The sequence below is a fragment of the Symsagittifera roscoffensis genome, chromosome 6, assembly GCF_963678635.1.
Source record: "Symsagittifera roscoffensis chromosome 6, txSymRosc1.1, whole genome shotgun sequence".
NCBI lineage: Eukaryota > Metazoa > Xenacoelomorpha > Acoela > Convolutidae > Symsagittifera > Symsagittifera roscoffensis.
In genome coordinates, this window is record NC_087067.1 from 32,619,582 (window position 1) to 32,645,677 (window position 26,096).

Consider the following 26,096-nt stretch of genomic DNA (forward strand, 5'->3'; position numbering starts at 1 on the left):
AGTGTCATTATGGCTACCTCTTTTCAACTTTCCCCCTTGACCTTTCATAAGTTGGTCCGGGAGCAACATAGCTCTCAACCCAGTCGGATAAATATAAATTTTTATGATGCGAGCTGTTTTTTCATTGTTGTGTTCAAGGCATGTACCAAAATTAGGAAAATGTTTAGATATCGCTTCTCGGCCTTTTGGCTAAGATCATGTGTAGTATTTGTTCTTGTCAGCTTAATATCTGGCATGCTGGGCATAGCCTGGCACCAATATTAAACTGATTGTTACTTCCCGAGTTAACACCGAAGCTTGCTTCAGTTCACTCACGGATTGTCCCGGTCTTACACTACCATCGGGAGCAGTCCACCTGAAAATTCTGAACCTGCAAATTACCTTAATAGAGTGAAGATGTCAGTATGAAGAGTCTAATTGAGACTGGTGAATTGCGCGAACGGCCATAACTTGCCCAAAAAACTTAAGACTTCCAAATTTTGCTATTTCTATCGTAAGACCATCGTCAAATCTTGGGGGACTGAGAAAATGAATCAATTTCGTCGAACCAGTTCAAAGTTATGAGTTCTTGAAAGCTCGGTGATGCCAAAAAGTTAAGCCTAATCGAGCGTGGTGCAAAAAACGAAAATTTCAAAATTTTTGTTATTTTCTGTCTAAATTTTATTTTTTCAGTATCGTATCACAATTTTGGACTCAGAACAATTCCAACGAGCTCAAAACGACTTCTTTAGCTTCAGTTTTCGTGGAGTAATCATCAGTTGAAATTTTCGGGGGAGCTGAAATTCGGCCATTTTGGAAGAAAATCGACCTAAAAGCTAACTTTTAAGTTAGTGCAATTTTTTTCTTGCATTTTTCATAAAATGGGGAGCTCTCTGCTGTCGCAGAGTGCATTCAAAGAAACTTATCAAATAGATTTGAAAACTTACCTATTTAATAAGTTTATCACAACAATTAGGCTAAAAGCATCTATCAGTATCCTGGCTGGTATTCGACCATATGCCACTAACAATGAGTGAGCGGCTATCATGCCATAAATGGTCATCTAAGACACCTTGTACACGCTCCGTAGGTTTTGACCAGCCGATTTGGCCATAAAACTCATTGGGCCAAAAAAATTCTGAAAATTGTCAATTTTTCAAATTTTGTTTGAATTGCATAAATTATAACGTGAGCGTGCAAAATTTTACATGGTATAAGAGCATATTTCTACTCTCGCGCGAGGGCGAGTGTTTTAAAAGTAATGTACATAGTTATATGCTAGTTAGGATATAAATGGAAGCGGAATTACTCAAATGCCTAAGGCAGAACCGCAGATTCTGTCTTTGTCCACATCGTTAAGCCCATGTCGTATGTAACGGCACAAACGCAGATGGTTATAATGTAGTCTACTGTACTCTTACGATAGATTTACTAGCCAGCAGGGGAGTTTTGTTAGGGCGAAGTGTCGTTATGGCTACCTCTTTTCAACTTTCCCCCTTGACCTTTCATAAGTTGGTCCGGGAGCAACCCAGCTCTCAACCCAGTCGGATAAATATAAATTTTTATGATGCGAGCTGTTTTTTCATTGTTGTGTTCAAGGCATGTACCAAAATTAGGAAAAGGTTTAGTTATCGCTTCTCGGCCTTTTGGCTAAGATCATGTGTAGTATCTGTTCTTGTCAGCTTAATATCTGGCATGCTGGGCATAGCCTGGCACCAATATTAAACTGATTTTTACTCCCCGAGTTAACACAGAAGCTTGCTTCAGTTGACTCACGGATTGTCCCGGTCTTACACTACCATCGGGAGCAGTCCACCTGAAAATTCTGAACCTGCAAATTACCTTAATAGAGTGAAGATGTCAGTATGAAGAGTCTAATTGAGACTGGTGAATTGCGCGAACGGCCATAACTTGCCCAAAAAACTTAACACTTCCAAATTTTGCTATTTCTATCGTAAGACCATCGTCAAATTTTGGGGGACTGAGAAAATGAACCAATTTTGTCGAACCAGTTCAAAGTTATGAGTTCTTGAAAGCTCGGTGATGCCAAAAAGTTAAGCCTAATCGAGCGTGGTGCAAAAAACGAAAATTTCAAAATTTTTGTTCTTTTCTGTCTAAATTTTATTTTTTCAATATCGTATCACAATTTTGGACTCAGAAATATTCCAACGAGCCCAAAACGACTTCTTTAGCTTCAGTGTTCGTGGAGAAATCATCAGTTGAAATTTTGGGGGGAGCTGAAATTCGGCCATTTTGGAAGAAAATCGACCTAAAAGCTAACTTTTAAGTTAGTGCAATTTTTTTCTTGCATTTTTTATAAAATGGGGTGCTCTCTGCTGTCGCAGAGTGCATTCAAAGAAACTTATCAAATAGATTTGAAAACTTACCTATTTAATAAGTTTGTCACAACAATTAGGCTAAAAGCATCTATCAGTATCCTGGCTGGTATTCGACCATATGCCACTAACGTTGAGTGAGCGGCTATCATGCCATAATCGGTCATCTAAGACACCTTGTACACGCTCCGTAGGTTTTGATCAGCCGATTTGGCCATAAAACTCATTGGGCCAAAAAAATTCGAAAATTGTCAATTTTTCAAATTTTGTTTGAATTGCATAAATTATAACGTGAGCGTGCAAAATTTTACATGGTATAAGAGCATATTTCTACTCTCGCGCGAGGGCGAGTGTTTTAAAAGTTATGTACATAGTTATATGCTAGTCAGGATATAAATGGAAGCGGAATTACTCAAATGCCTAAGGCAGAACCGCAGATTCTGTCTTTGTCCACATCGTTAAGCCCATGTCGTATGTAACGGCACAAACGCAGATGGTTATAATGTAGTCTACTGTACTCTTACGATAGATTTACTAGCCAGCAGGGGAGTTTTGTTAGGGCGAAGTGTCGTTATGGCTACCTCTTTTCAACTTTCCCCCTTGACCTTTCATAAGTTGGTCCGGGAGCAACCCAGCTCTCAACCCAGTCGGATAAATATAAATTTTTATGATGCGAGCTGTTTTTTCATTGTTGTGTTCAAGGCATGTACCAAAATTAGGAAAAGGTTTAGTTATCGCTTCTCGGCCTTTTGGCTAAGATCATGTGTAGTATCTGTTCTTGTCAGCTTAATATCTGGCATGCTGGGCATAGCCTGGCACCAATATTAAACTGATTTTTACTTCCCGAGTTAACACCGAAGCTTGATTCAGTTGACTCACGGATTGTCCCGGTCTTACACTACCATCGGGAGCAGTCCACCTGAAAATTCTGAACCTGCAAATTACCTTAATAGAGAGAAGATGTCAGTATGAAGAGTCTAATTGAGACTGGTGAATTGCGCGAACGGCCATAACTTGCCCAAAAAACTTAACACTTCCAAATTTTGCTATTTCTATCGTAAGACCATCGTCAAATCTTGGGGGACTGAGAAAATGAACCAATTTTGTCGAACCAGTTCAAAGTTATGAGTTCTTGAAAGCTCGGTGATGCCAAAAAGTTAAGCCTAATCGAGCGTGGTGCAAAAAACGAAAATTTCAAAATTTGTGTTCTTTTCTGTCTAAATTTTATTTTTTCAATATCGTATCACAATTTTGGACTCAGAACTATTCCAACGAGCCCAAAACGACTTCTTTAGCTTCAGTGTTCGTGGAGAAATCATCAGTTGAAATTTTGGGGGGAGCTGAAATTCTGCCATTTTGGAAGAAAATCGACCTAAAAGCTAACTTTCTTGCATTTTTTATAAAATGGGGTGCTCTCTGCTGTCGCAGAGTGCATTCAAAGAAACTTATCAAATAGATTTGAAAACTTACCTATTTAATAAGTTTGTCACAACAATTAGGCTAAAAGCATCTTTCAGTATCCTGGCTGGTATTCGACCATATGCCACTAAAGTTGAGTGAGCGGCTATCATGCCATAAATGGTCATCTAAGACACCTTGTACACGCTCCGTAGGTTTTGACCAGCCGATTTGGCCATAAAACTCATTGGGCCAAAAAAATTCGAAAATTGTCAATTTTTCAAATTTTGTTTAAATTGCATAAATTATAACGTGAGCGTGCAAAATTTTACATGGTATAAGAGCAGATTTCTACTCTCGCGCGAGGGCGAGTGTTTTAAAAGTAATGTACATAGTTATATGCTAGTCAGGATATAAATGGAAGCGGAATTACTCAAATGCCTAAGGCAGAACCGCAGATTCTGTCTTTGTCCACATCGTTAAGCCCATGTCGTATGTAACGGCACAAACGCAGATGGTTATAATGTAGTCTACTGTACTCTTACGATAGATTTACTAGCCAGCAGGGGAGTTTTGTTAGGGCGAAGTGTCGTTATGGCTACCTCTTTTCAACTTTCCCCCTTGACCTTTCATAAGTTGGTCCGGGAGCAACCCAGCTCTCAACCCAGTCGGATAAATATAAATTTTTATGATGCGAGCTGTTTTTTCATTGTTGTGTTCAAGGCATGTACCAAAATTAGGAAAAGGTTTAGTTATCGCTTCTCGGACTTTTGGCTAAGATCATGTGTAGTATCTGTTCTTGTCAGCTTAATATCTGGCATGCTGGGCATAGCCTGGCACCAATATTAAACTGATTTTTACTTCTCGAGTTAACACCGAAGCTTGCTTCAGTTGACTCACGGATTGTCCCGGTCTTACACTACCATCGGGAGCAGTCCACCTGAAAATTCTGAACCTGCAAATTACCTTAATAGAGTGAAGATGTCAGTATGAAGAGTCTAATTGAGACTGGTGAATTGCGCGAACGGCCATAACTTGCCCAAAAAACTTAACACTTCCAAATTTTGCTATTTCTATCGTAAGACCATCGTCAAATCTTGGGGGACTGAGAAAATGAACCAATTTTGTCGAACCAGTTCAAAGTTATGAGTTCTTGAAAGCTCGGTGATGCCAAAAAGTTAAGCCTAATCGAGCGTGGTGCAAAAAACGAAAATTTCAAAATTTTTGTTCTTTTCTGTCTAAATTTTATTTTTTCAATATCGTATCACAATTTTGGACTCAGAACTATTCCAACGAGCCCAAAACGACTTCTTTAGCTTCAGTGTTCGTGGAGAAATCATCAGTTGAAATTTTGGGGGGAGCTGAAATTCGGCCATTTTGGAAGAAAATCGACCTAAAAGCTAACTTTTAAGTTAGTGCAATTTTTTTCTAGCATTTTTTATAAAATGGGGTGCTCTCTGCTGTCGCAGAGTGCATTCAAGGAAACTTATCAAATAGATTTGAAAACTTACCTATTTAATAAGTTTGTCACAACAATTAGGCTAAAAGCATCTATCAGTATCCTGGCTGGTATTCGACCATATGCCACTAACGTTGAGTGAGCGGCTATCATGCCATAAATGGTCATCTAAGACACCTTGTACACGCTCCGTAGGTTTTGACCAGCCGATTTGGCCATAAAACTCATTGGGCCAAAAAAATTCGAAAATTGTCAATTTTTCAAATTTTGTTTGAATTGCATAAATTATAACGTGAGCGTGCAAAATTTTACATGGTATAAGAGCATATTTCTACTCTCGCGCGAGGGCGAGTGTTTTAAAAGTAATGTACATAGTTATATGCTAGTCAGGATATAAATGGAAGCGGAATTACTCAAATGCCTAAGGCAGAACCGCAGATTCTGTCTTTGTCCACATCGTTAAGCCAATGTCGTATGTAACGGCACAAACGCAGATGGTTATAATGTAGTCTACTGTACTCTTACGATAGATTTACTAGCCAGCAGGGGAGTTTTGTTAGGGCGAAGTGTCGTTATGGCTACCTCTTTTCAACTTTCCCCCTTGACCTTTCATAAGTTGGTCCGGGAGCAACCCAGCTCTCAACCCAGTTGGATAAATATAAATTTTTATGATGCGAGCTGTTTTTTCATTGTTGTGTTCAAGGCATGTACCAAAATTAGGAAAAGGTTTAGTTATCGCTTCTCGGCGTTTTGGCTAAGATCATGTGTAGTATCTGTTCTTGTCAGCTTAATATCTGGCATGCTGGGCATAGCCTGGCACCAATATTAAACTGATTTTTACTTCCCGAGTTAACACCGAAGCTTGCTTCAGTTGACTCACGGATTGTCCTGGTCTCACACTACCATCGGGAGCAGTCCACCTGAAAATTCTGAACCTGCAAATTACCTTAATAGAGTGAAGATGTCAGTATGAAGAGTCCAATTGAGACTGGTGAATTGCGCGAACGGCCATAACTTGCCCAAAAAACTTAACACTTCCAAATTTTGCTATTTCTATCGTAAGACCATCGTCAAATCTTGGGGGACTGAGAAAATGAACCAATTTTGTCGAACCAGTTCAAAGTTATGAGTTCTTGAAAGCTCGGTGATGCCAAAAAGTTAAGCCTAATCGAGCGTGGTGCAAAAAACGAAAATTTCAAAATTTTTGTTTTTTTCTGTCTAAATTTTATTTTTTCAATATCGTATCACAATTTTGGACTCAGAACAATTCCAACGAGCTCAAAACGACTTCTTTAGCTTCAGTGTTCGTGGAGTAATCATCAGTTGAAATTTTGGGGGGAGCTGAAATTCGGGCATTTTGGAAGAAAATCGACCTAAAAGCTAACTTTTAAGTTAGTGCAATTTTTTTCTTGCATTTTTCATAAAATGGGGTGCTCTCTGCTGTCGCAGAGTGCATTCAAAGAAACTTATCAAATAGATTTGAAAACTTACCTATTTAATAAGTTTATCACAACAATTAGGCTAAAAGCATCTATCAGTATCCTGGCTGGTATTCGATCATATGCCACTAACGTTGAGTGAGCGGCTATCATGCCATAGATGGTCATCTAAGACACCCTGTACACGCTCCGTAGGTTTTGACCAGCCGATTTGGCCATAAAACTCATTGGGCCAAAAAAATTCTGAAAGTTGTCAATTTTTCAAATTTTGTTTGAATTGCATAAATTATAACGTGAGCGTGCAAAATTTTACATGGTATAAGAGCATATTTCTACTCTCGCGCGAGGGCGAGTGTTTTAAAAGTAATGTACATAGTTATATGCTAGTCAGGATATAAATGGAAGCGGAATTACTCAAATGCCTAAGGCAGAACCGCAGATTCTGTCTTTGTCTACATCGTTAAGCCCATGTCGTATGTAACGGCACAAACGCAGATGGTTATAACGTAGTCTACTGTACTCTTACGATAGATTTACTAGCCAGCAGGGGAGTTTTGTTAGGGCGAAGTGTCATTATGGCTACCTCTTTTCAACTTTCCCCCTTGACCTTTCATAAGTTGGTCCGGGAGCAACATAGCTCTCAACCCAGTCGGATAAATATAAATTTTTATGATGCGAGCTGTTTTTTCATTGTTGTGTTCAAGGCATGTACCAAAATTAGTAAAAGGTTTAGCTATCGCTTCTCGGCCTTTTGGCTAAGATCATGTGTAGTATCTGTTCTTGTCAGCTTAATATCTGGCATGCTGGGCATAGCCTGGCACCAATATTAAACTGATTTTTACTTCCCGAGTTAACACCGAAGCTTGCTTCAGTTGACTCACGGATTGTCCCGGTCTTACACTACCATCGGGAGCAGTCCACCTGAAAATTCTGAACCTGCAAATTACCTTCCCGGGTTGACCAAAACTTCTTATCATACAATTTCCATATATGAGAAACTTCTTGTCATACAATTTCATACAATTCCATACGTACAGAAAATTGTATGAAAACTCTATGATAATCATTTTTCCATATATGAAAATTGTATGATAGGTGTTTTCCCATAAACCAAAAATTTTGATTTTTTCTTTCTTAATTTAGTTTTTGAAATTTTTTGGTTGTGTTTGCAACCGAACACAAGTGACAAAGACATTGGTTACTCAAAACACCGAAGGTTGGACGGTCTTGCATTAACAATGCATAAAAAACGACCTGAATATGGCTGTCTTTCACAATTCATATAACAAAAGAAACAACTTTTATTTTTTGGCAAAATTTTTTAATGATGATTATTTTAAATTTTTGAATTTTCAATTTATCAAACATTGATCAAGGCATACATTAACACTCCATACAAAAGAAATAGGAATTTTTACCGTTTTTGAAAAAAAATTTAAGTGAAAAGAAAATAAAAACCAATTTTATCGTATCCAGGACTACGTTATGGACACAAAATATTAAATTTTGCATGCAAAAAAAATTTTTCGAAAAATGTTTGTTTGCGTACGAAATTCGATTTGCGGTTGAAAAAAAATGAAAAATTTTTGGGCCAAATTTTCAAAATTACTTGAAAATTTTTTTGTGTCGCCATCAAAAAAATGCCAGTCATACAATTTCCATATATGGGAATTGTATGATCGGCATTTTTTTCAAAAAACTAAAACCTCAGTTTTTTTATCATCAGACTGTTTTATTAGAATGAAACAGCCACAGAAATAAGTTTATACCAGTTTTCAACCATTTTTAGAAATTGTATGAAAATTGTATGATAAGCATTTTTCCACACACTTGATGTATGGAATTGTATGATAAGCATTTTCGGTGTATGGAGGTCAACCCGGGTTAATAGAGTGAAGATGTCAGTATGAAGAGTCTAATTGAGACTGGTGAATTGCGCGAACGGCCATAACTTGCCCAAAAAACTTAAGACTTCCAAATTTTGCTATTTCTATCGTAAGACCATCGTCAGATCTTGGGGGACTGAGAAAATGAATCAATTTCGTAAAAACCAGTTCAAAGTTATGAGTTCTTGAAAGCTCGGTGATGCCAAAAAGTTAAGCCTAATCGAGCGTGGTGCAAAAAACGAAAATTTCAAAATTTTTGTTATTTTCTGTCTAAATTTTATTTTTTCAATATCGTATCACAATTTTGGACTCAGAACAATTCCAACGAGCTCAAAACGACTTCTTTAGCTTCAGTGTTCGTGGAGTAATCATCAGTTGAAATTTTGGGGGGAGCTGAAATTCGGGCATTTTGGAAGAAAATCGACCTAAAAGCTAACTTTTAAGTTAGTGCAATTTTTTTCTTGCATTTTTCATAAAATGGGGTGCTCTCTGCTGTCGCAGAGTGCATTCAAAGAAACTTATCAAATAGATTTGAAAACTTACCTATTTAATAAGTTTATCACAACAATTAGGCTAAAAGCATCTATCAGTATCCTGGCTGGTATTCGATCATATGCCACTAACGTTGAGTGAGCGGCTATCATGCCATAGATGGTCATCTAAGACACCCTGTACACGCTCCGTAGGTTTTGACCAGCCGATTTGGCCATAAAACTCATTGGGCCAAAAAAATTCTGAAAATTGTCAATTTTTCAAATTTTGTTTGAATTGCATAAATTATAACGTGAGCGTGCAAAATTTTACATGGTATAAGAGCATATTTCTACTCTCGCGCGAGGGCGAGTGTTTTAAAAGTAATGTACATAGTTATATGCTAGTCAGGATATAAATGGAAGCGGAATTACTCAAATGCCTAAGGCAGAACCGCAGATTCTGTCTTTGTCTACATCGTTAAGCCCATGTCGTATGTAACGGCACAAACGCAGATGGTTATAACGTAGTCTACTGTACTCTTACGATAGATTTACTAGCCAGCAGGGGAGTTTTGTTAGGGCGAAGTGTCATTATGGCTACCTCTTTTCAACTTTCCCCCTTGACCTTTCATAAGTTGGTCCGGGAGCAACATAGCTCTCAACCCAGTCGGATAAATATAAATTTTTATGATGCGAGCTGTTTTTTCATTGTTGTGTTCAAGGCATGTACCAAAATTAGTAAAAGGTTTAGCTATCGCTTCTCGGCCTTTTGGCTAAGATCATGTGTAGTATCTGTTCTTGTCAGCTTAATATCTGGCATGCTGGGCATAGCCTGGCACCAATATTAAACTGATTTTTACTTCCCGAGTTAACACCGAAGCTTGCTTCAGTTGACTCACGGATTGTCCCGGTGTTACACTACCATCGGGAGCAGTCCACCTGAAAATTCTGAACCTGCAAATTACCTTAATAGAGTGAAGATGTCAGTATGAAGAGTCTAATTGAGACTGGTGAATTGCGCGAACGGCCATAACTTGCCCAAAAAACTTAAGACTTCCAAATTTTGCTATTTCTATCGTAAGACCATCGTCAGATCTTGGGGGACTGAGAAAATGAATCAATTTCGTAAAAACCAGTTCAAAGTTATGAGTTCTTGAAAGCTCGGTGATGCCAAAAAGTTAAGCCTAATCGAGCGTGGTGCAAAAAACGAAAATTTCAAAATTTTTGTTATTTTCTGTCTAAATTTTATTTTTTCAATATCGTATCACAATTTTGGACTCAGAACAATTCCAACGAGCTCAAAACGACTTCTTTAGCTTCAGTGTTCGTGGAGTAATCATCAGTTGAAATTTTGGGGGGAGCTGAAATTCGGCCATTTTGGAAGAAAATCGACCTAAAAGCTAACTTTTAAGTTAGTGCAATTTTTTTCTTGCATTTTTCATAAAATGGGGTGCTCTCTGCTGTCGCAGAGTGCATTCAAAGAAACTTATCAAATAGATTTGAAAACTTACCTATTTAATAAGTTTATCACAACAATTAGGCTAAAAGCATCTATCAGTATCCTGGCTGGTATTCGACCATATGCCACTAACGTTGAAAGAGCAGCTATCATGCCATCGATGGTCATCTAAGACACCCTGTACACGCTCCGTAGGTTTTGACCAGCTGATTTGGCCATAAAACTCATTGGGCCAAAAAAATTCTGAAAATTGTCAATTTTTCAAATTTTGTTTGAATTGCATAAATTATAACGTGAGCGTGCAAAATTTTACATGGTATAAGAGCATATTTCTACTCTCGCGCGAGGGCGAGTGTTTTAAAAGTAATGTACATAGTTATATGCTAGTCAGGATATAAATGGAAGCGGAATTACTCAAATGCCTAAGGCAGAACCGCAGATTCTGTCTTTGTCTACATCGTTAAGCCCATGTCGTATGTAACGGCACAAACGCAGATGGTTATAACGTAGTCTACTGTACTCTTACGATAGATTTACTAGCCAGCAGGGGAGTTTTGTTAGGGCGAAGTGTCATTATGGCTACCTCTTTTCAACTTTCCCCCTTGACCTTTCATAAGTTGGTCCGGGAGCAACATAGCTCTCAACCCAGTCGGATAAATATAAATTTTTATGATGCGAGCTGTTTTTTCATTGTTGTGTTCAAGGCATGTACCAAAATTAGGAAAAGGTTTAGCTATCGCTTCTCGGCCTTTTGGCTAAGATCATGTGTAGTATCTGTTCTTGTCAGCTTAATATCTGGCATGCCGGGCATAGCCTGGCACCAATATTAAACTGATTTTTACTTCCCGAGGTAACACCGAAGCTTGCTTCAGTTGACTCACGGATTGTCCCGGTCTTACACTACCATCGGGAGCAGTCCACCTGAAAATTCTGAACCTGCAAATTACCTTAATAGAGTGAAGATGTCAGTATGAAGAGTCTAATTGAGACTGGTGAATTGCGCGAACGGCCATAACTTGCCCAAAAAACTTAAGACTTCCAAATTTTGCTATTTCTATCGTAAGACCATCGTCAAATCTTGGGGGACTGAGAAAATGAATCAATTTCGTCGAACCAGTTCAAAGTTATGAGTTCTTGAAAGCTCGGTGATGCCAAAAAGTTAAGCCTAATCGAGCGTGGTGCAAAAAACGAAAATTTCAAAATTTTTGTTATTTTCTGTCTAAATTTTATTTTTTCAATATCGTATCACAATTTTGGACTCAGAACAATTCCAACGAGCTCAAAACGACTTCTTTAGCTTCAGTGTTCGTGGAGTAATCATCAGTTGAAATTTTGGGGGGAGCTGAAATTCGGGCATTTTGGAAGAAAATCGACCTAAAAGCTAACTGGGCCAAAAAAATTCTGAAAATTGTCAATTTTTCAAATTTTGTTTGAATTGCATAAATTATAACGTGAGCGTGCAAAATTTTACATGGTATAAGAGCATATTTCTACTCTCGCGCGAGGGCGAGTGTTTTAAAAGTAATGTACATAGTTATATGCTAGTCAGGATATAAATGGAAGCGGAATTACTCAAATGCCTAAGGCAGAACCGCAGATTCTGTCTTTGTCTACATCGTTAAGCCCATGTCGTATGTAACGGCACAAACGCAGATGGTTATAACGTAGTCTACTGTACTCTTACGATAGATTTACTAGCCAGCAGGGGAGTTTTGTTAGGGCGAAGTGTCATTATGGCTACCTCTTTTCAACTTTCCCCCTTGACCTTTCATAAGTTGGTCCGGGAGCAACATAGCTCTCAACCCAGTCGGATAAATATAAATTTTTATGATGCGAGCTGTTTTTTCATTGTTGTGTTCAAGGCATGTACCAATATTAGGAAAAGGTTTAGCTATCGCTTCTCGGCCTTTTGGCTAAGATCATGTGTAGTATCTGTTCTTGTCAGCTTAATATCTGGCATGCCGGGCATAGCCTGGCACCAATATTAAACTGATTTTTACTTCCCGAGGTAACACCGAAGCTTGCTTCAGTTGACTCACGGATTGTCCCGGTCTTACACTACCATCGGGAGCAGTCCACCTGAAAATTCTGAACCTGCAAATTACCTTAATAGAGTGAAGACGTCAGTATGAAGAGTCTAATTGAGACTGGTGAATTGCGCGAACGGCCATAACTTGCCCAAAAAACTTAAGACTTCCAAATTTTGCTATTTCTATCGTAAGACCATCGTCAAATCTTGGGGGACTGAGAAAATGAATCAATTTCGTCGAACCAGTTCAAAGTTATGAGTTCTTGAAAGCTCGGTGATGCCAAAAAGTTAAGCCTAATCGAGCGTGGTGCAAAAAACGAAAATTTCAAAATTTTTGTTATTTTCTGTCTAAATTTTATTTTTTCAATATCGTATCACAATTTTGGACTCAGAACAATTCCAACGAGCTCAAAACGACTTCTTTAGCTTCAGTGTTCGTGGAGTAATCATCAGTTGAAATTTTGGGGGGAGCTGAAATTCGGGCATTTTGGAAGAAAATCGACCTAAAAGCTAACTTTTAAGTTAGTGCAATTTTTTTCTTGCATTTTTCATAAAATGGGGTGCTCTCTGCTGTCGCAGAGTGCATTCAAAGAAACTTAGCAAATAGATTTGAAAACTTACCTATTTAATAAGTTTATCACAACAATTAGGCTAAAAGCATCTATCAGTATCCTGGCTGGTATTCGACCATATGCCACTAACGTTGAGTGAGCAGCTATCATGCCATAGATGGTCATCTAAGACACCCTGTACACGCTCCGTAGGTTTTGACCAGCCGATTTGGCCATAAAACTCATTGGGCCAAAAAAATTCTGAAAATTGTCAATTTTTCAAATTTTGTTTGAATTGCATAAATTATAACGTGAGCGTGCAAAATTTTACCTGGTATAAGAGCATATTTCTACTCTCGCGCGAGGGCGAGTGTTTTAAAAGTAATGTACATAGTTATATGCTAGTCAGGATATAAATGGAAGCGGAATTACTCAAATGCCCAAGGCAGAACCGCAGATTCTGTCTTTGTCCACATCGTTAAGCCCATGTCGTATGTAACGGCACAAACGCAGATGGTTATAATGTAGTCTACTGTACTCTTACGATAGATTTACTAGCCAGCAGGGGAGTTTTGTTAGGGCGAAGTGTCGTTATGGCTACCTCTTTTCAACTTTCCCCCTTGACCTTTCATAAGTTGGTCCGGGAGCAACATAGCTCTCAACCCAGTCGGATAAATATAAATTTTTATGATGCGAGCTGTTTTTTCATTGTTGTGTTCAAGGCATGTACCAAAATTAGGAAAAGGTTTAGCTATCGCTTCTCGGCCTTTTGGCTAAGATCATGTGTAGTATCTGTTCTTGTCAGCTTAATATCTGGCATGCCGGGCATAGCCTGGCACCAATATTAAACTGATTTTTACTTCCCGAGGTAACACCGAAGCTTGCTTTAGTTGACTCACGGATTGTCCCGGTCTTACACTACCATCGGGAGCAGTCCACCTGAAAATTCTGAACCTGCAAATTACCTTAATAGAGTGAAGATGTCAGTATGAAGAGTCTAATTGAGACTGGTGAATTGCGCGAACGGCCATAACTTGCCGAAAAAACTTAAGACTTCCAAATTTTGCTATTTCTATCGTAAGACCATCGTCAAATCTTGGGGGACTGAGAAAATGAATCAATTTCGTCGAACCAGCTCAAAGTTATGAGTTCTTGAAAGCTCGGTGATGCCAAAAAGTTAAGCCTAATCGAGCGTGGTGCAAAAAACGAAAATTTCAAAATTTTTGTTATTTTCTGTCTAAATTTTATTTTTTCAATATCGTATCACAATTTTGGACTCAGAACAATTCCAACGAGCTCAAAACGACTTCTTTAGCTTCAGTGTTCGTGGAGTAATCATCAGTTGAAATTTTGGGGGGAGCTGAAATTCGGGCATTTTGGAAGAAAATCGACCTAAAAGCTAACTTTTAAGTTAGTGCAATTTTTTTCTTGCATTTTTCATAAAATGGGGTGCTCTCTGCTGTCGCAGAGTGCATTCAAAGAAACTTATCAAATAGATTTGAAAACTTACCTATTTAATAAGTTTATCACAACAATTAGGCTAAAAGCATCTATCAGTATCCTGGCTGGTATTCGACCATATGCCACTAACGTTGAGTGAGCAGCTATCATGCCATAGATGGTCATCTAAGACACCCTGTACACGCTCCGTAGGTTTTGACCAGCCGATTTGGCCATAAAACTCATTGGGCCAAAAAAATTCTGAAAATTGTCAATTTTTCAAATTTTGTTTGAATTGCATAAATTATAACGTGAGCGTGCAAAATTTTACCTGGTATAAGAGCATATTTCTACTCTCGCGCGAGGGCGAGTGTTTTAAAAGTAATGTACATAGTTATATGCTAGTCAGGATATAAATGGAAGCGGAATTACTCAAATGCCTAAGGCAGAACCGCAGATTCTGTCTTTGTCTACATCGTTAAGCCCATGTCGTATGTAACGGCACAAACGCAGATGGTTATAACGTAGTCAACTGTACTCTTACGATAGATTTACTAGCCAGCAGGGGAGTTTTGTTAGGGCGAAGTGTCATTATGGCTACCTGTTTTCAACTTTCCCCCTTGACCTTTCATAAGTTGGTCCGGGAGCAACATAGCTCTCAACCCAGTCGGATAAATATAAATTTTTATGATGCGAGCTGTTTTTTCATTGTTGTGTTCAAGGCATGTACCAAAATTAGGAAAAGGTTTAGCTATCGCTTCTCGGCCTTTTGGCTAAGATCATGTGTAGTATTTGTTCTTGCATTTTTCATAAAATGGGGTGCTTTCTGCTGTCGCAGAGTGCATTCAAAGAAACTTATCAAATAGATTTGAAAACTTACCTATTTAATAAGTTTATCACAACAATTAGGCTAAAAGCACCTATCAGTATCCTGGCTGGTATTCGACCATATGCCACTAACGTTGAGTGAGCAGCTATCATGCCATCGATGGTCATCTAAGACACCCTGTACACGCTCCGTAGGTTTTGATCAGCCGATTTGGCCATAAAACTCATTGGGCCAAAAAAATTCTGAAAATTGTCAATTTTTCAAATTTTGTTTGAATTGCATAAATTATAACGTGAGCGTGCAAAATTTTACATGGTGTAAGAGCATATTTCTACTCTCGCGCGAGGGCGAGTGTTTTAAAAGTAATGTACATAGTTATTTGCTAGTCAGGATATAAATGGAAGCGGAATTACTCAAATGCCTAAGGCAGAACCGCAGATTCTGTCTTTGTCTACATCGTTAAGCCCATGTCGTATGTAACGGCACAAACGCAGATGGTTATAACGTAGTCTACTGTACTCTTACGATAGATTTACTAGCCAGCAGGGGAGTTTTGTTAGGGCGAAGTGTCATTATGGCTACCTCTTTTCAACTTTCCCCCTTGACCTTTCATAAGTTGGTCCGGGAGCAACCCAGCTCTCAACCCAGTCGGATAAATATAAATTTTTATGATGCGAGCTGTTTTTTCATTGTTGTGTTCAAGGCATGTACCAAAATTAGGAAAAGGTTTAGCTATCGCTTCTCGGCCTTTTGGCTAAGATCATGTGTAGTATCTGTTCTTGTCAGCTTAATATCTGGCATGCTGGGCATAGCCTGGCACCAATATTAAACTGATTTTTACTTCCCGAGTTAACACCGAAGCTTGCTTCAGTTGACTCACGGATTGTCCCGGTCATACACTACCATCGGGAGCAGTCCACCTGAAAACTCTGAAACTGCAAATTATCTTAATAGAGTGAAGATGTCAGTATGAAGAGTCTAATTGAGCCTGGTGAATTGCGCGAACGGCCATAACTTGCCCAAAAAACTTAAGACTTCCAAATTTTTCTATTTCTATCGTAAGACAATCGTCAAATCTTGGGGGACTGAGAAAATGAACCAATTTGGTCGAACCAGTTCAAAGTTATGAGTTCTTGAAAGCTCGGTGATGCCAAAAAGTTAAGCCTAATCGAGCGTGGTGCAAAAAACGAAAATTTCAAAATTTTTGTTCTTTTCTGTCTAAATTTTATTTTTTCAATATCGTATCACAATTTTGGACTCAGAACAATTCCAACGAGCCCAAAATGACTTCTTTAGCTTCAGTGTTCGTGGAGTAATCATCAGTTGAAATTTTGGGGGGAGCTGAAATTCGGCCATTTTGGAAGAAAATCGACCTAAAAGCTAACTTTTAAGTTAGTGCAATTTTTTTCTTGCATTTTTCATAAAATGGGGTGCTCTCTGCTGTCGCAGAGTGCATTCAAAGAAACTTATCAAATAGATTTGAAAACTTACCTATTTAATAATTTTATCACAACAATTAGGCTAAAAGCATCTATCAGTATCCTGGCTGGTATTCGACCATATGCCACTAACGTTGAGTGAGCAGCTATCATGCCATCGATGGTCATCTAAGACACCCTGTACACGCTCCGTAGGTTTTGACCAGCCGATTTGGCCATAAAACTCATTGGGCCAAAAAAATTCTGAAAATTGTCAATTTTTCAAATTTTGTTTGAATTGCATAAATTATAATGTGAGCGTGCAAAATTTTACATGGTATAAGAGCATATTTCTACTCTCGCGCGAGGGCGAGTGTTTTAAAAGTAATGTACATAGTTATATGCTAGTCAGGATATAAATGGAAGCGGAATTACTCAAATGCCTAAGGCAGAACCGCAGATTCTGTCTTTGTCTACATCGTTAAGCCCATGTCGTATGTAACGGCACAAACGCAGATGGTTATAACGTAGTCTACTGTACTCTTACGATAGATTTACTAGCCAGCAGGGGAGTTTTGTTAGGGCGAAGTGTCATTATGGCTACCTCTTTTCAACTTTCCCCCTTGACCTTTCATAAGTTGGTCCGGGAGCAACCCAGCTCTCAACCCAGTCGGATAAATATAAATTTTTATGATGCGAGCTGTTTTTTCATTGTTGTGTTCAAGGCATGTACCAAAATTAGGAAAAGGTTTAGCTATCGCTTCTCGGTTTTTTGGCTAAGATCATGTGTAGTATCTGTTCTTGTCAGCTTAATATCTGGCATGCTGGGCATAGCCTGGCACCAATATTAAACTGATTTTTACTTCCCGAGTAAACACCGAAGCTTGCTTCAGTTGACTCACGGATTGTTCCGGCCTTACACTACCATCGGGAGCAGTCCACTTGAAAATTCTGAACCTGCAAATTATCTTAATAGAGTGAAGATGTCAGTATGAAGAGTCTAATTGAGCCTGGTGAATTGCGCGAACGGCCATAACTTGCCCAAAAAACTTAAGACTTCCAAATTTTTCTATTTCTATCGTAAGACCATCGTCAAATCTTGGGGGACTGAGAAAATGAACCAATTTGGTCGAACCAGTTCAAAGTTATGAGTTCTTGAAAGCTCGGTGATGCCAAAAAGTTAAGCCTAATCGAGCGTGGTGCAAAAAACGAAAATTTCAAAATTTTTGTTCTTTTCTGTCTAAATTTTATTTTTTCAATATCGTATCACAATTTTGGACTCAGAAAAATTCCAACGAGCCCAAAACGACTTCTTTAGCTTCAGTGTTCGTGGAGTAATCATCAGTTGAAATTTTGGGGGGAGCTGAAATTCGGCCATTTTGGAAGAAAATCGACCTAAAAGCTAACTTTTAAGTTAGTGCAATTTTTTTCTTGCATTTTTCATAAAATGGGGTGCTCTCTGCTGTCGCAGAGTGCATTCAAAGAAACTTATCAAATAGATTTGAAAACTTACCTATTTAATAATTTTATCACAACAATTAGGCTAAAAGCATCTATCAGTATCCTGGCTGGTATTCGACCATATGCCACTAACGTTGAGTGAGCAGCTATCATGCCATCGATGGTCATCTAAGACACCCTGTACACGCTCCGTAGGTTTTGACCAGCCGATTTGGCCATAAAACTCATTGGGCCAAAAAAATTCTGAAAATTGTCAATTTTTCAAATTTTGTTTGAATTGCATAAATTATAATGTGAGCGTGCAAAATTTAACATGGTATAAGAGCATATTTCTACTCTCGCGCGAGGGCGAGTGTTTTAAAAGTAATGTACATAGTTATATGCTAGTCAGGATATAAATGGAAGCGGAATTACTCAAATGCCTGAGGCAGAACCGCAGATTCTGTCTTTGTCTACATCGTTAAGCCCATGTCGTATGTAACGGCACAAACGCAGATGGTTATAACGTAGTCTACTGTACTCTTACGATAGATTTACTAGCCAGCAGGGGAGTTTTGTTAGGGCGAAGTGTCATTATGGCTACCTCTTTTCAACTTTCCCCCTTGACCTTTCATAAGTTGGTCCGGGAGCAACCCAGCTCTCAACCCAGTCGGATAAATATAAATTTTTATGATGCGAGCTGTTTTTTCATTGTTGTGTTCAAGGCATGTACCAAAATTAGGAAAAGGTTTAGCTATCGCTTCTCGGCCTTTTGGCTAAAATCATGTGTAGTATCTGTTCTTGTCAGCTTAATATCTGGCATGCTGGGCATAGCCTGGCACCAATATTAAACTGATTTTTACTTCCCGAGTTAACACCGAAGCTTGCTTCAGTTGACTCACGGTTTGCCCCGGCCTTACACTACCATCGGGAGCAGTCCACCTGAAAATTCTGAACCTGCAAACTATCTTAATAGAGTGAAGATGTCAGTATGAAGAGTCTAATTTAGCCTGGTGAATTGCGCGAACGGCCATAACTTGCCCAAAAAACTTAAGACTTCCAAATTTTTCTATTTCTATCGTAAGACCATTGTCAAATCTTGGGGGACTGAGAAAATGAACCAATTTGGTCGAACCAGTTCAAAGTTATGAGTTCTTGAAAGCTCGGTGATGCCAAAAAGTTAAGCCTAATCGAGCGTGGTGCAAAAAACGAAAATTTCAAAATTTTTGTTCTTTTCTGTCTAAATTTTATTTTTTCAATATCGTATCACAATTTTGGACTCAGAACAATTCCAACGAGCCCAAAACGACTTCTTTAGCTTCAGTGTTCGTGGAGTAATCATCAGTTGAAATTTTGGGGGGAGCTGAAATTCGGCCATTTTGGAAGAAAATCGACCTAAAAGCTAACTTTTAAGTTAGTGCAATTTTTTTCTTGCATTTTTCATAAAATGGGGTGCTTTCTGCTGTCGCAGAGTGCATTCAAAGAAACTTATCAAATAGATTTGAAAACTTACCTATTTTATAATTTTATCACAACAATTAGGCTAAAAGCATCTATCAGTATCCTGGCTGGTATTCGACCATATGCCACTAACGTTGAGTGAGCAGCTATCATGCCATCGATGGTCATCTAAGACACCCTGTACACGCTCCGTAGGTTTTGACCAGCCGATTTGGCCATAAAACTCATTGGGCCAAAAAAATTCTGAAAATTGTCAATTTTTCAAATTTTGTTTGAATTGCATAAATTATAATGTGAGCGTGCAAAATTTTACATGGTATAAGAGCATATTTCTACTCTCGCGCGAGGGCGAGTGTTTTAAAAGTAATGTACATAGTTATATGCTAGTCAGGATATAAATGGAAGCGGAATTACTCAAATGCCTAAGGCAGAACCGCAGATTCTGTCTTTGTCTACATCGTTAAGCCCATGTCGTATGTAACGGCACAAACGCAGATGGTTATAACGTAGTCTACTGTACTCTTACGATAGATTTACTAGCCTGCAGGGGAGTTTTGTTAGGGCGAAGTGTCATTATGGCTACCTCTTTTCAACTTTCCCCCTTGACCTTTCATAAGTTGGTCCGGGAGCAACCCAGCTCTCAACCCAGTCGGATAAATATAAATTTTTATGATGCGAGCTGTTTTTTCATTGTTGTGTTCAAGGCATGTACCAAAATTAGGAAAAGGTTTAGCTATCGCTTCTCGGCCTTTTGGCTAAGATCATGTGTAGTATCTGTTCTTGTCAGCTTAATATCTGGCATGCTGGGCATAGCCTGGCACCAATATTAAACTGATTTTTACTTCCCGAGTTAACACCGAAGCTTGCTTCAGTTGACTCACGGATTGTCCCGGTCTTACACTACCATCGGGAGCAGTCCACCTGAAAATTCTGAACCTGCAAATTATCTTAATAGAGTGAAGATGTCAGTATGAAGAGTCTAATTAAGCCTGGTGAATTGCGCGAACGGCCATAACTTGCCCAAAAAACTTAAGACTTCCAAATTTTTCTATTTCTATCGTAAGACCATCGTCAAATCTTGGGGGACTGAGAAAATGAACCAATTTGGTCGAACCAGTTCAAAGTTATGAGTTCTTGAAAGCTCGGTGATGCCAAAAAGTTAAGCCTAATCGAGCGTGGTGCAAAAAACGAAAATTTCAAAATTTTTGTTCTTTTCTGTCTAAATTTTATTTTTTCAATATCGTATCACAATTTTGGACTCAGAAAAATTCCAACGAGCCCAAAACGACTTCTTTAGCTTCAGTGTTCGTGGAGTAATCATCAGTTGAAATTTTGGGGGGGAGCTGAAATTCGGCCATTTTGGAAGAAAATCGACCTAAAAGCTAACTTTTAAGTTAGTGCAATTTTTTTCTTGCATTTTTCATAAAATGGGGTGCTCTCTGCTGTCGCAGAGTGCATTCAAAGAAACTTATCAAATAGATTTGAAATTTTACCTATTTAATAAGTGTATCACAACAATTAGGCTTTCAAATAATTTATTAACGATTGTAATTACAAATTACAAAAGAGGAAAGCAACTAGTTACACATATTTAGTTACAGTTAGCAGAAAAAATATGACATCAAATGTAATATAATACACCATGAAGATAATCATTTTATGGAATGGAACCAAGTTTTTTGAGATATTCAGATGTATCTTGACACCATGATGATATCAGCTTAGCTACAATGTATTTCATGCCTATTACATTTTCTTCAACAAGCAGATCTTTTATTGAATTGAAATTAAGTTTTTCTTTAAAAGTAGAGCAGTTTTCACAAGCGAAAAACAAATGTTGCATGGTTTCGAACTCTCTTTCACAAGAGTAACAAAGGGGGTGGTCCACCAAACTTTTAATCCATTTCCTGGGCTTATCCAGATAACTGTTTAAGAAAAATAAGTAGAGAATGTTTTTATCTAGAGGGGTGAACTTTTTATGTTTCCATATTTTGGTTAGGAATTGAAATATCAAGGATTTGTCTGATAGATTAAGATCCGGGTAGAAGTTCGCAATTTTTCTAGCTATAACCTTCGTTTTATAATTTGGAAGCATCAACTCTGCATAAAGACTAGATATGTTCATCTTCATAGGATCAATTACTTTTCCATTTTGAACTAGCTGAAAACTATCTCGAGCAAACTCGAGAATGAAAATGTTTTTTTTTGATTAAAAAATTTTTGAAGGATCTGAAAATCTTAGATTTTTTGAAGTAGATCACTTCTTTGTTGCTACCCAAGGTATTAAGTAGGGATACCATGTCGAAAATTTTTGCTGCCGCAATATAAAAATTTAAATTTTTGAAGCCTGTGCCTCCATTATTGAATGGAAGGTATAAGATCTGCTTGTTGATTGAATGTTTTCCTCCAAGCCATACACTGTTAATCAATTTCATTTCTAACCTATCAATGAAAGTTTTTGTCAACTCCAAGTGCCTCATCACATATACGAGTCTTGATGTCACAAAAGTCTCAATATTCAGGCTTCGCGCCCGGATAGTCATACATTTTAAGCTGAATTTAGCTGAATTATTAATCGTATCTTCCAATATCTTGGTTTTAATTTTCAATGAATCATTCAAGCTTAAGCGTATGCCTAATAATTTAATGGCTGATACTTTCTTCAATTGTTTAGGCACGAAACCTAAACTCAGAACTTTTGTTTTATCTACATTTATAGCAAGTTTTGATACCAAATTGAATTTATTGATTTCATCAAGTAAATTTCCGATACAAGCGCGTTTAATGAAAACACTAATATCATCGGCGTAGGCCACAATTTTAAGTGCTTGGTTGGATTTGATAGAATTATTATAGCGTATGGCTTGGAGTAAAGGTTCCATTCCTAAAATGAACAAAAGCGCCGAAAGAGGGCATCCTTGTTTAATCCCATTGTCGACTCTAATTGATCGTGATAGGTAGCCACCTATTTCTATCATCGCTTTGGTATCAGTATATATGATGGATATCAAAGAAGTTATGATTTCTGGACAGCCTATGGCTGTTAAAACGTTCAAAATGTAATCACGGTCCATACGGTCAAAAGCCTTACTGAAATCGATGGCTACCACACAATTAGATTTTCCGAGTTTTTCTTGAGCTAATCTAGCCCTAATTATGGCTGTATGAATACTGCGCTTTGGCAAATAAGCAAGTTGATGTTTGCGTATTAGATGATTTAAAGGGTCTCTTAAACGAGATGCCAGAACATGGGAAAGAATTTTGAGATCAGTGTTAAGGAGGCTTATTGGTCGGAATTCGTCCACATTTAAACTGTTTTCAATTTTTGGGATGAGTTTTATTATTGAAATGAGAAATGACCTAGGTGCCGCTTTATTGTAGCACATCGAGTTAAATAATTCAGCGAGCAACGGAGCGAAAAAATTTGAGTGGCTTTTATACAAGTCTGAAGTAAGACCATCAGATCCAGGTGCGCTATTTTTATTTAATTTATTTATAGCTTGCTTCACTTCCTCTTCACCTATTGGCGAATTATTAAACATTTTGGTAATTTTCTTTATTCGTTTTGAATTCCGCAGCTTAAAAACATTCAAAAGCTCCTCCCTGGGTGCGTAGTTGGCGTCAGCAACCGTTTTTTTAAAGTAAATATTGGAAAAAAAGCTCGAGAATTCGTTCAAAATTTCATCAATGTCATTGGAAATTTCACCACTTTTCAGCTTTATTTGCTTAATACTTTTATTAACTTTGAAGTAACTTAGCAGTGATTTGAGCGCACCCGAATCACCATGGTTGAGGTCCAAATAAAATCCACGAATGGACTTAAATTTGGTCCTCAAGTCCATCTCGTCTCGGAGAGAAGAGTAAGGACAGTTGGCCTGTCTAGAGGCCAACTGGGGCTGTCTGGTTGTCTCTGAATTGATGGAATGTATATCTGCAGGCGTACTACTTTGTATGTAGGGGGCGATATCTTTATTCAATTGTCTATGGCCATTAATGCATAAAAAACGCAACCAGTCACGAAGTCTGGCTTTAAATTTGTCGTATGTCCCTGATAATGGCAGTTTCAGAGACTCATCAGACAGCCCCTGGAGTGTTTCTACCAGTTCTGAAGGCTTATTGTGCTCTCTAACTACGTTATAATTCAATTTCCAGTAACTTTGGCCAACCAAAACTTTGCCCAACCAAAATCAATGAATCTCTACGTTGCTCGGCTAATTTGTTAGCTAGGCCAGTAAGGACTGAGTAGTCCTTGCTGAGGGGATTGATATATATAGAGCAGTAAATGCTGCCAGATTCTGACTCTTTCAGAGCCAAAGCCATGTGGCTTTGGTAGAAACTCTGAATTTTCCATTTATTGGGAAATAATAAAAGTAAACCTCCTGAGTTATTTTGGCTGCATGGCTGGATTAGATAATTCAATTTATAGCTGGTCAAAATGGCCTTATGCTTTGAGCTTAATACATACAATTTTGTTTCTTGTAACGCTATAACGTAGTCATGATGTAATTTCCCCCCATGTTTTGGCTTATTCAGGTCAACCAGGATGCCTAGAAGTTTGAGGTGGTTACCTAGACCTCTACAGTTCAATGTATAAAAGCACGTCATGACTAGATTATAAGTCTGTTGGAAATATTTTTGCATGCGAGTTTGAATAGTTAAAGATAGCCGGTTTCATAATGTTATTCGGGGTTTTATGAGTAAAGACCTGATGGGGTTTTAATATCACCACCACCAAAATCAACGTATCTCCCCGTATCATGCTTTCGAGCTAGGGCAGTAAGGACTGAAAAGTCCTTACTGTGGGGATTGATGCAAATAGAGCAGTATATACTGCCAGATTCTGACTTTGTCAAAGCCGAAACTTTTCGGATTTGGTAAAATCTCTGAAAATTCCAGTTTTCGGTTGAGAAAAAGTTGGAAATTTCTAACTTACACTATTTGCATGTTTGGAATGAATTATTTAGTTTAAAATTGATCAAGATGGCGTTTTCTTTTAAGCTTAATACATACAGTTTTGATTCTGGAAATGCTATAACGTAGTCATGTCGTACTTTTCTTTCAAAATTTGGCTTGCTGAGGTCAATATAGATGCAATTCATACTGATGTGGTCCTTATAACCTCTAGGACGTTCTGAAAACATGCATGTCTTGACTAAGTTATACGTTTTTCCTATGCAAATCGCATGCAAAGTTACTAATTTCGTCTTAGCCGTTATTACGATGTAAGTCAAGGTTAAAAGTACCAGTAAGTGATGTCTTGCTTTACCCATCCCCAAGAAAACCTTCTCGTCTCTCCGGTGTCCAGTCAAACAATTGACTAGACCACCAAGGTCTGAAAAGGCCTTGCTGAGGAGATTGACATACCTCTTGCAGCAAACGTTGCATGATTCAAAATTTTTAAAGGTCAAAGCATTTTGACTTTCAAAAAATGTGTCAAAATTCCAATTAAGGGTAAAAAATGTAGACAATAGTACTGAATTATGCAAACTGCCTGTCTGGAGTTTAAAGCTCAGACCTCTATTAACGAAAAAAGACTGTTTTTTTAGAGGTTAGAGCGTCTAGTTTTTTAAATTTTAGACCTAAAATGTAGTGTTTATGCGACGTTTTCCCACGTTCTGGCTTTCTTATTGGAACAAGGATGCCTAGAGGTTTCAGCTTCTCAGTGAAACCGCTGCTCTTTAGAAATTTAAAGCACAACATTATGAAAAAGTTTATGTATGAGAAGTTTTTAGACTCGATACCTGTTGTTCTCTTTTTTGCAGTTTTGATGGAGTCTGCTTCTCCGCGTCAGGGCTGCTGTGTCGTCTCTGTGATTTCTGGCGGCTGAACGCCCCACTCCTTCTGAGGCTACTGCGCGCCTTCATCACATGCCAGTCCTCCTCATCCACTCGGCCCTCAGAGGCCGGAGTCCCATCAGCAGAATTGCTTTTGGCCAAATCAGATGTCGTCTGGTTGACCTCTGGTGGTTGTTGTCTCCTGATCCGACGCCAGGAATCATCATGACCAATATAAGGCTTTTTCTCTTCCTTGCATAGACTGCAGGAATGAATTGACGGGACATGCGCGTTGAAGGGTAGATCGAGCCATTTGAATGGCCGAGTTTTGACAGCGTTGAACGACCACTGCCTCAGGTCAGTTTCAGCGCTCTCATTGGGGATTCTGATAATGGCCGAAGCTTTACCATTGAAGAAGCTCCCCTGTCCACACTTCTCGCGTTGACGCGTAACTTCTCCCTCTACATGAACTGTTGGGGGGAGCTGCAGGGCTTCGAGGACTGCCTCATCGTCACAAAGCCCGGGCACCTGGTTCATGCGTAGCATGGCCGTCTTTGGAAACCCGGTTGGATCGTATCTCCAGAAGTGGTCACCCGTTGGGAAGATAGTTTTGTCAAGGAGCTGCAGTCCTTCTGTCTTCATGATGGTCAGGTCGTCCTCCGCCTCACTTGGAGCGATAACGATTAAAGAATGTAATCTTTTTTCTTTGACAGTAGAGAAAGCTT

At 38.5% G+C, this 26,096-nt stretch overlaps 14 non-coding genes and 1 pseudogene across 14 annotated transcripts; all 15 read left to right on the top strand.

Moving 5' to 3' along the window:
• Positions 1-169: 169 nt before the first annotated feature.
• LOC134849645 (U2 spliceosomal RNA) lies at positions 170-360 on the top strand. Its single transcript, XR_010163659.1, has one exon. It is a non-coding gene; the product is annotated as a U2 spliceosomal RNA (small nuclear RNA).
• Positions 361-1,609: 1,249 nt separating this feature from the next.
• LOC134849382 (U2 spliceosomal RNA) lies at positions 1,610-1,800 on the top strand. Its single transcript, XR_010163403.1, has one exon. It is a non-coding gene; the product is annotated as a U2 spliceosomal RNA (small nuclear RNA).
• Positions 1,801-3,048: 1,248 nt separating this feature from the next.
• LOC134849611 (U2 spliceosomal RNA) lies at positions 3,049-3,239 on the top strand. The gene has a single exon (XR_010163626.1). It is a non-coding gene; the product is annotated as a U2 spliceosomal RNA (small nuclear RNA).
• Positions 3,240-4,467: 1,228 nt separating this feature from the next.
• LOC134849632 (U2 spliceosomal RNA) lies at positions 4,468-4,658 on the top strand. The gene has a single exon (XR_010163646.1). It is a non-coding gene; the product is annotated as a U2 spliceosomal RNA (small nuclear RNA).
• A 1,248-nt stretch (positions 4,659-5,906) lies between these two features.
• Positions 5,907-6,097, top strand: LOC134849660 (U2 spliceosomal RNA). Its single transcript, XR_010163674.1, has one exon. It is a non-coding gene; the product is annotated as a U2 spliceosomal RNA (small nuclear RNA).
• A 1,249-nt stretch (positions 6,098-7,346) lies between these two features.
• LOC134849314 (U2 spliceosomal RNA) lies at positions 7,347-7,537 on the top strand. Its single transcript, XR_010163338.1, has one exon. It is a non-coding gene; the product is annotated as a U2 spliceosomal RNA (small nuclear RNA).
• A 2,186-nt stretch (positions 7,538-9,723) lies between these two features.
• LOC134849282 (U2 spliceosomal RNA) lies at positions 9,724-9,914 on the top strand. The gene has a single exon (XR_010163308.1). It is a non-coding gene; the product is annotated as a U2 spliceosomal RNA (small nuclear RNA).
• Positions 9,915-11,164: 1,250 nt separating this feature from the next.
• LOC134849421 (U2 spliceosomal RNA) lies at positions 11,165-11,355 on the top strand. The gene has a single exon (XR_010163440.1). It is a non-coding gene; the product is annotated as a U2 spliceosomal RNA (small nuclear RNA).
• A 967-nt stretch (positions 11,356-12,322) lies between these two features.
• LOC134849422 (U2 spliceosomal RNA) lies at positions 12,323-12,513 on the top strand. Its single transcript, XR_010163441.1, has one exon. It is a non-coding gene; the product is annotated as a U2 spliceosomal RNA (small nuclear RNA).
• A 1,249-nt stretch (positions 12,514-13,762) lies between these two features.
• Positions 13,763-13,953, top strand: LOC134849485 (U2 spliceosomal RNA). The gene has a single exon (XR_010163502.1). It is a non-coding gene; the product is annotated as a U2 spliceosomal RNA (small nuclear RNA).
• A 1,249-nt stretch (positions 13,954-15,202) lies between these two features.
• Positions 15,203-15,374, top strand: LOC134849787 (U2 spliceosomal RNA; annotated as a pseudogene).
• A 638-nt stretch (positions 15,375-16,012) lies between these two features.
• LOC134849429 (U2 spliceosomal RNA) lies at positions 16,013-16,203 on the top strand. The gene has a single exon (XR_010163448.1). It is a non-coding gene; the product is annotated as a U2 spliceosomal RNA (small nuclear RNA).
• Positions 16,204-17,452: 1,249 nt separating this feature from the next.
• On the top strand, positions 17,453-17,643 carry LOC134849724 (U2 spliceosomal RNA). Its single transcript, XR_010163734.1, has one exon. It is a non-coding gene; the product is annotated as a U2 spliceosomal RNA (small nuclear RNA).
• Positions 17,644-18,892: 1,249 nt separating this feature from the next.
• On the top strand, positions 18,893-19,083 carry LOC134849700 (U2 spliceosomal RNA). Its single transcript, XR_010163711.1, has one exon. It is a non-coding gene; the product is annotated as a U2 spliceosomal RNA (small nuclear RNA).
• Positions 19,084-20,332: 1,249 nt separating this feature from the next.
• Positions 20,333-20,523, top strand: LOC134849315 (U2 spliceosomal RNA). Its single transcript, XR_010163339.1, has one exon. It is a non-coding gene; the product is annotated as a U2 spliceosomal RNA (small nuclear RNA).
• Positions 20,524-26,096: the final 5,573 nt, after the last annotated feature.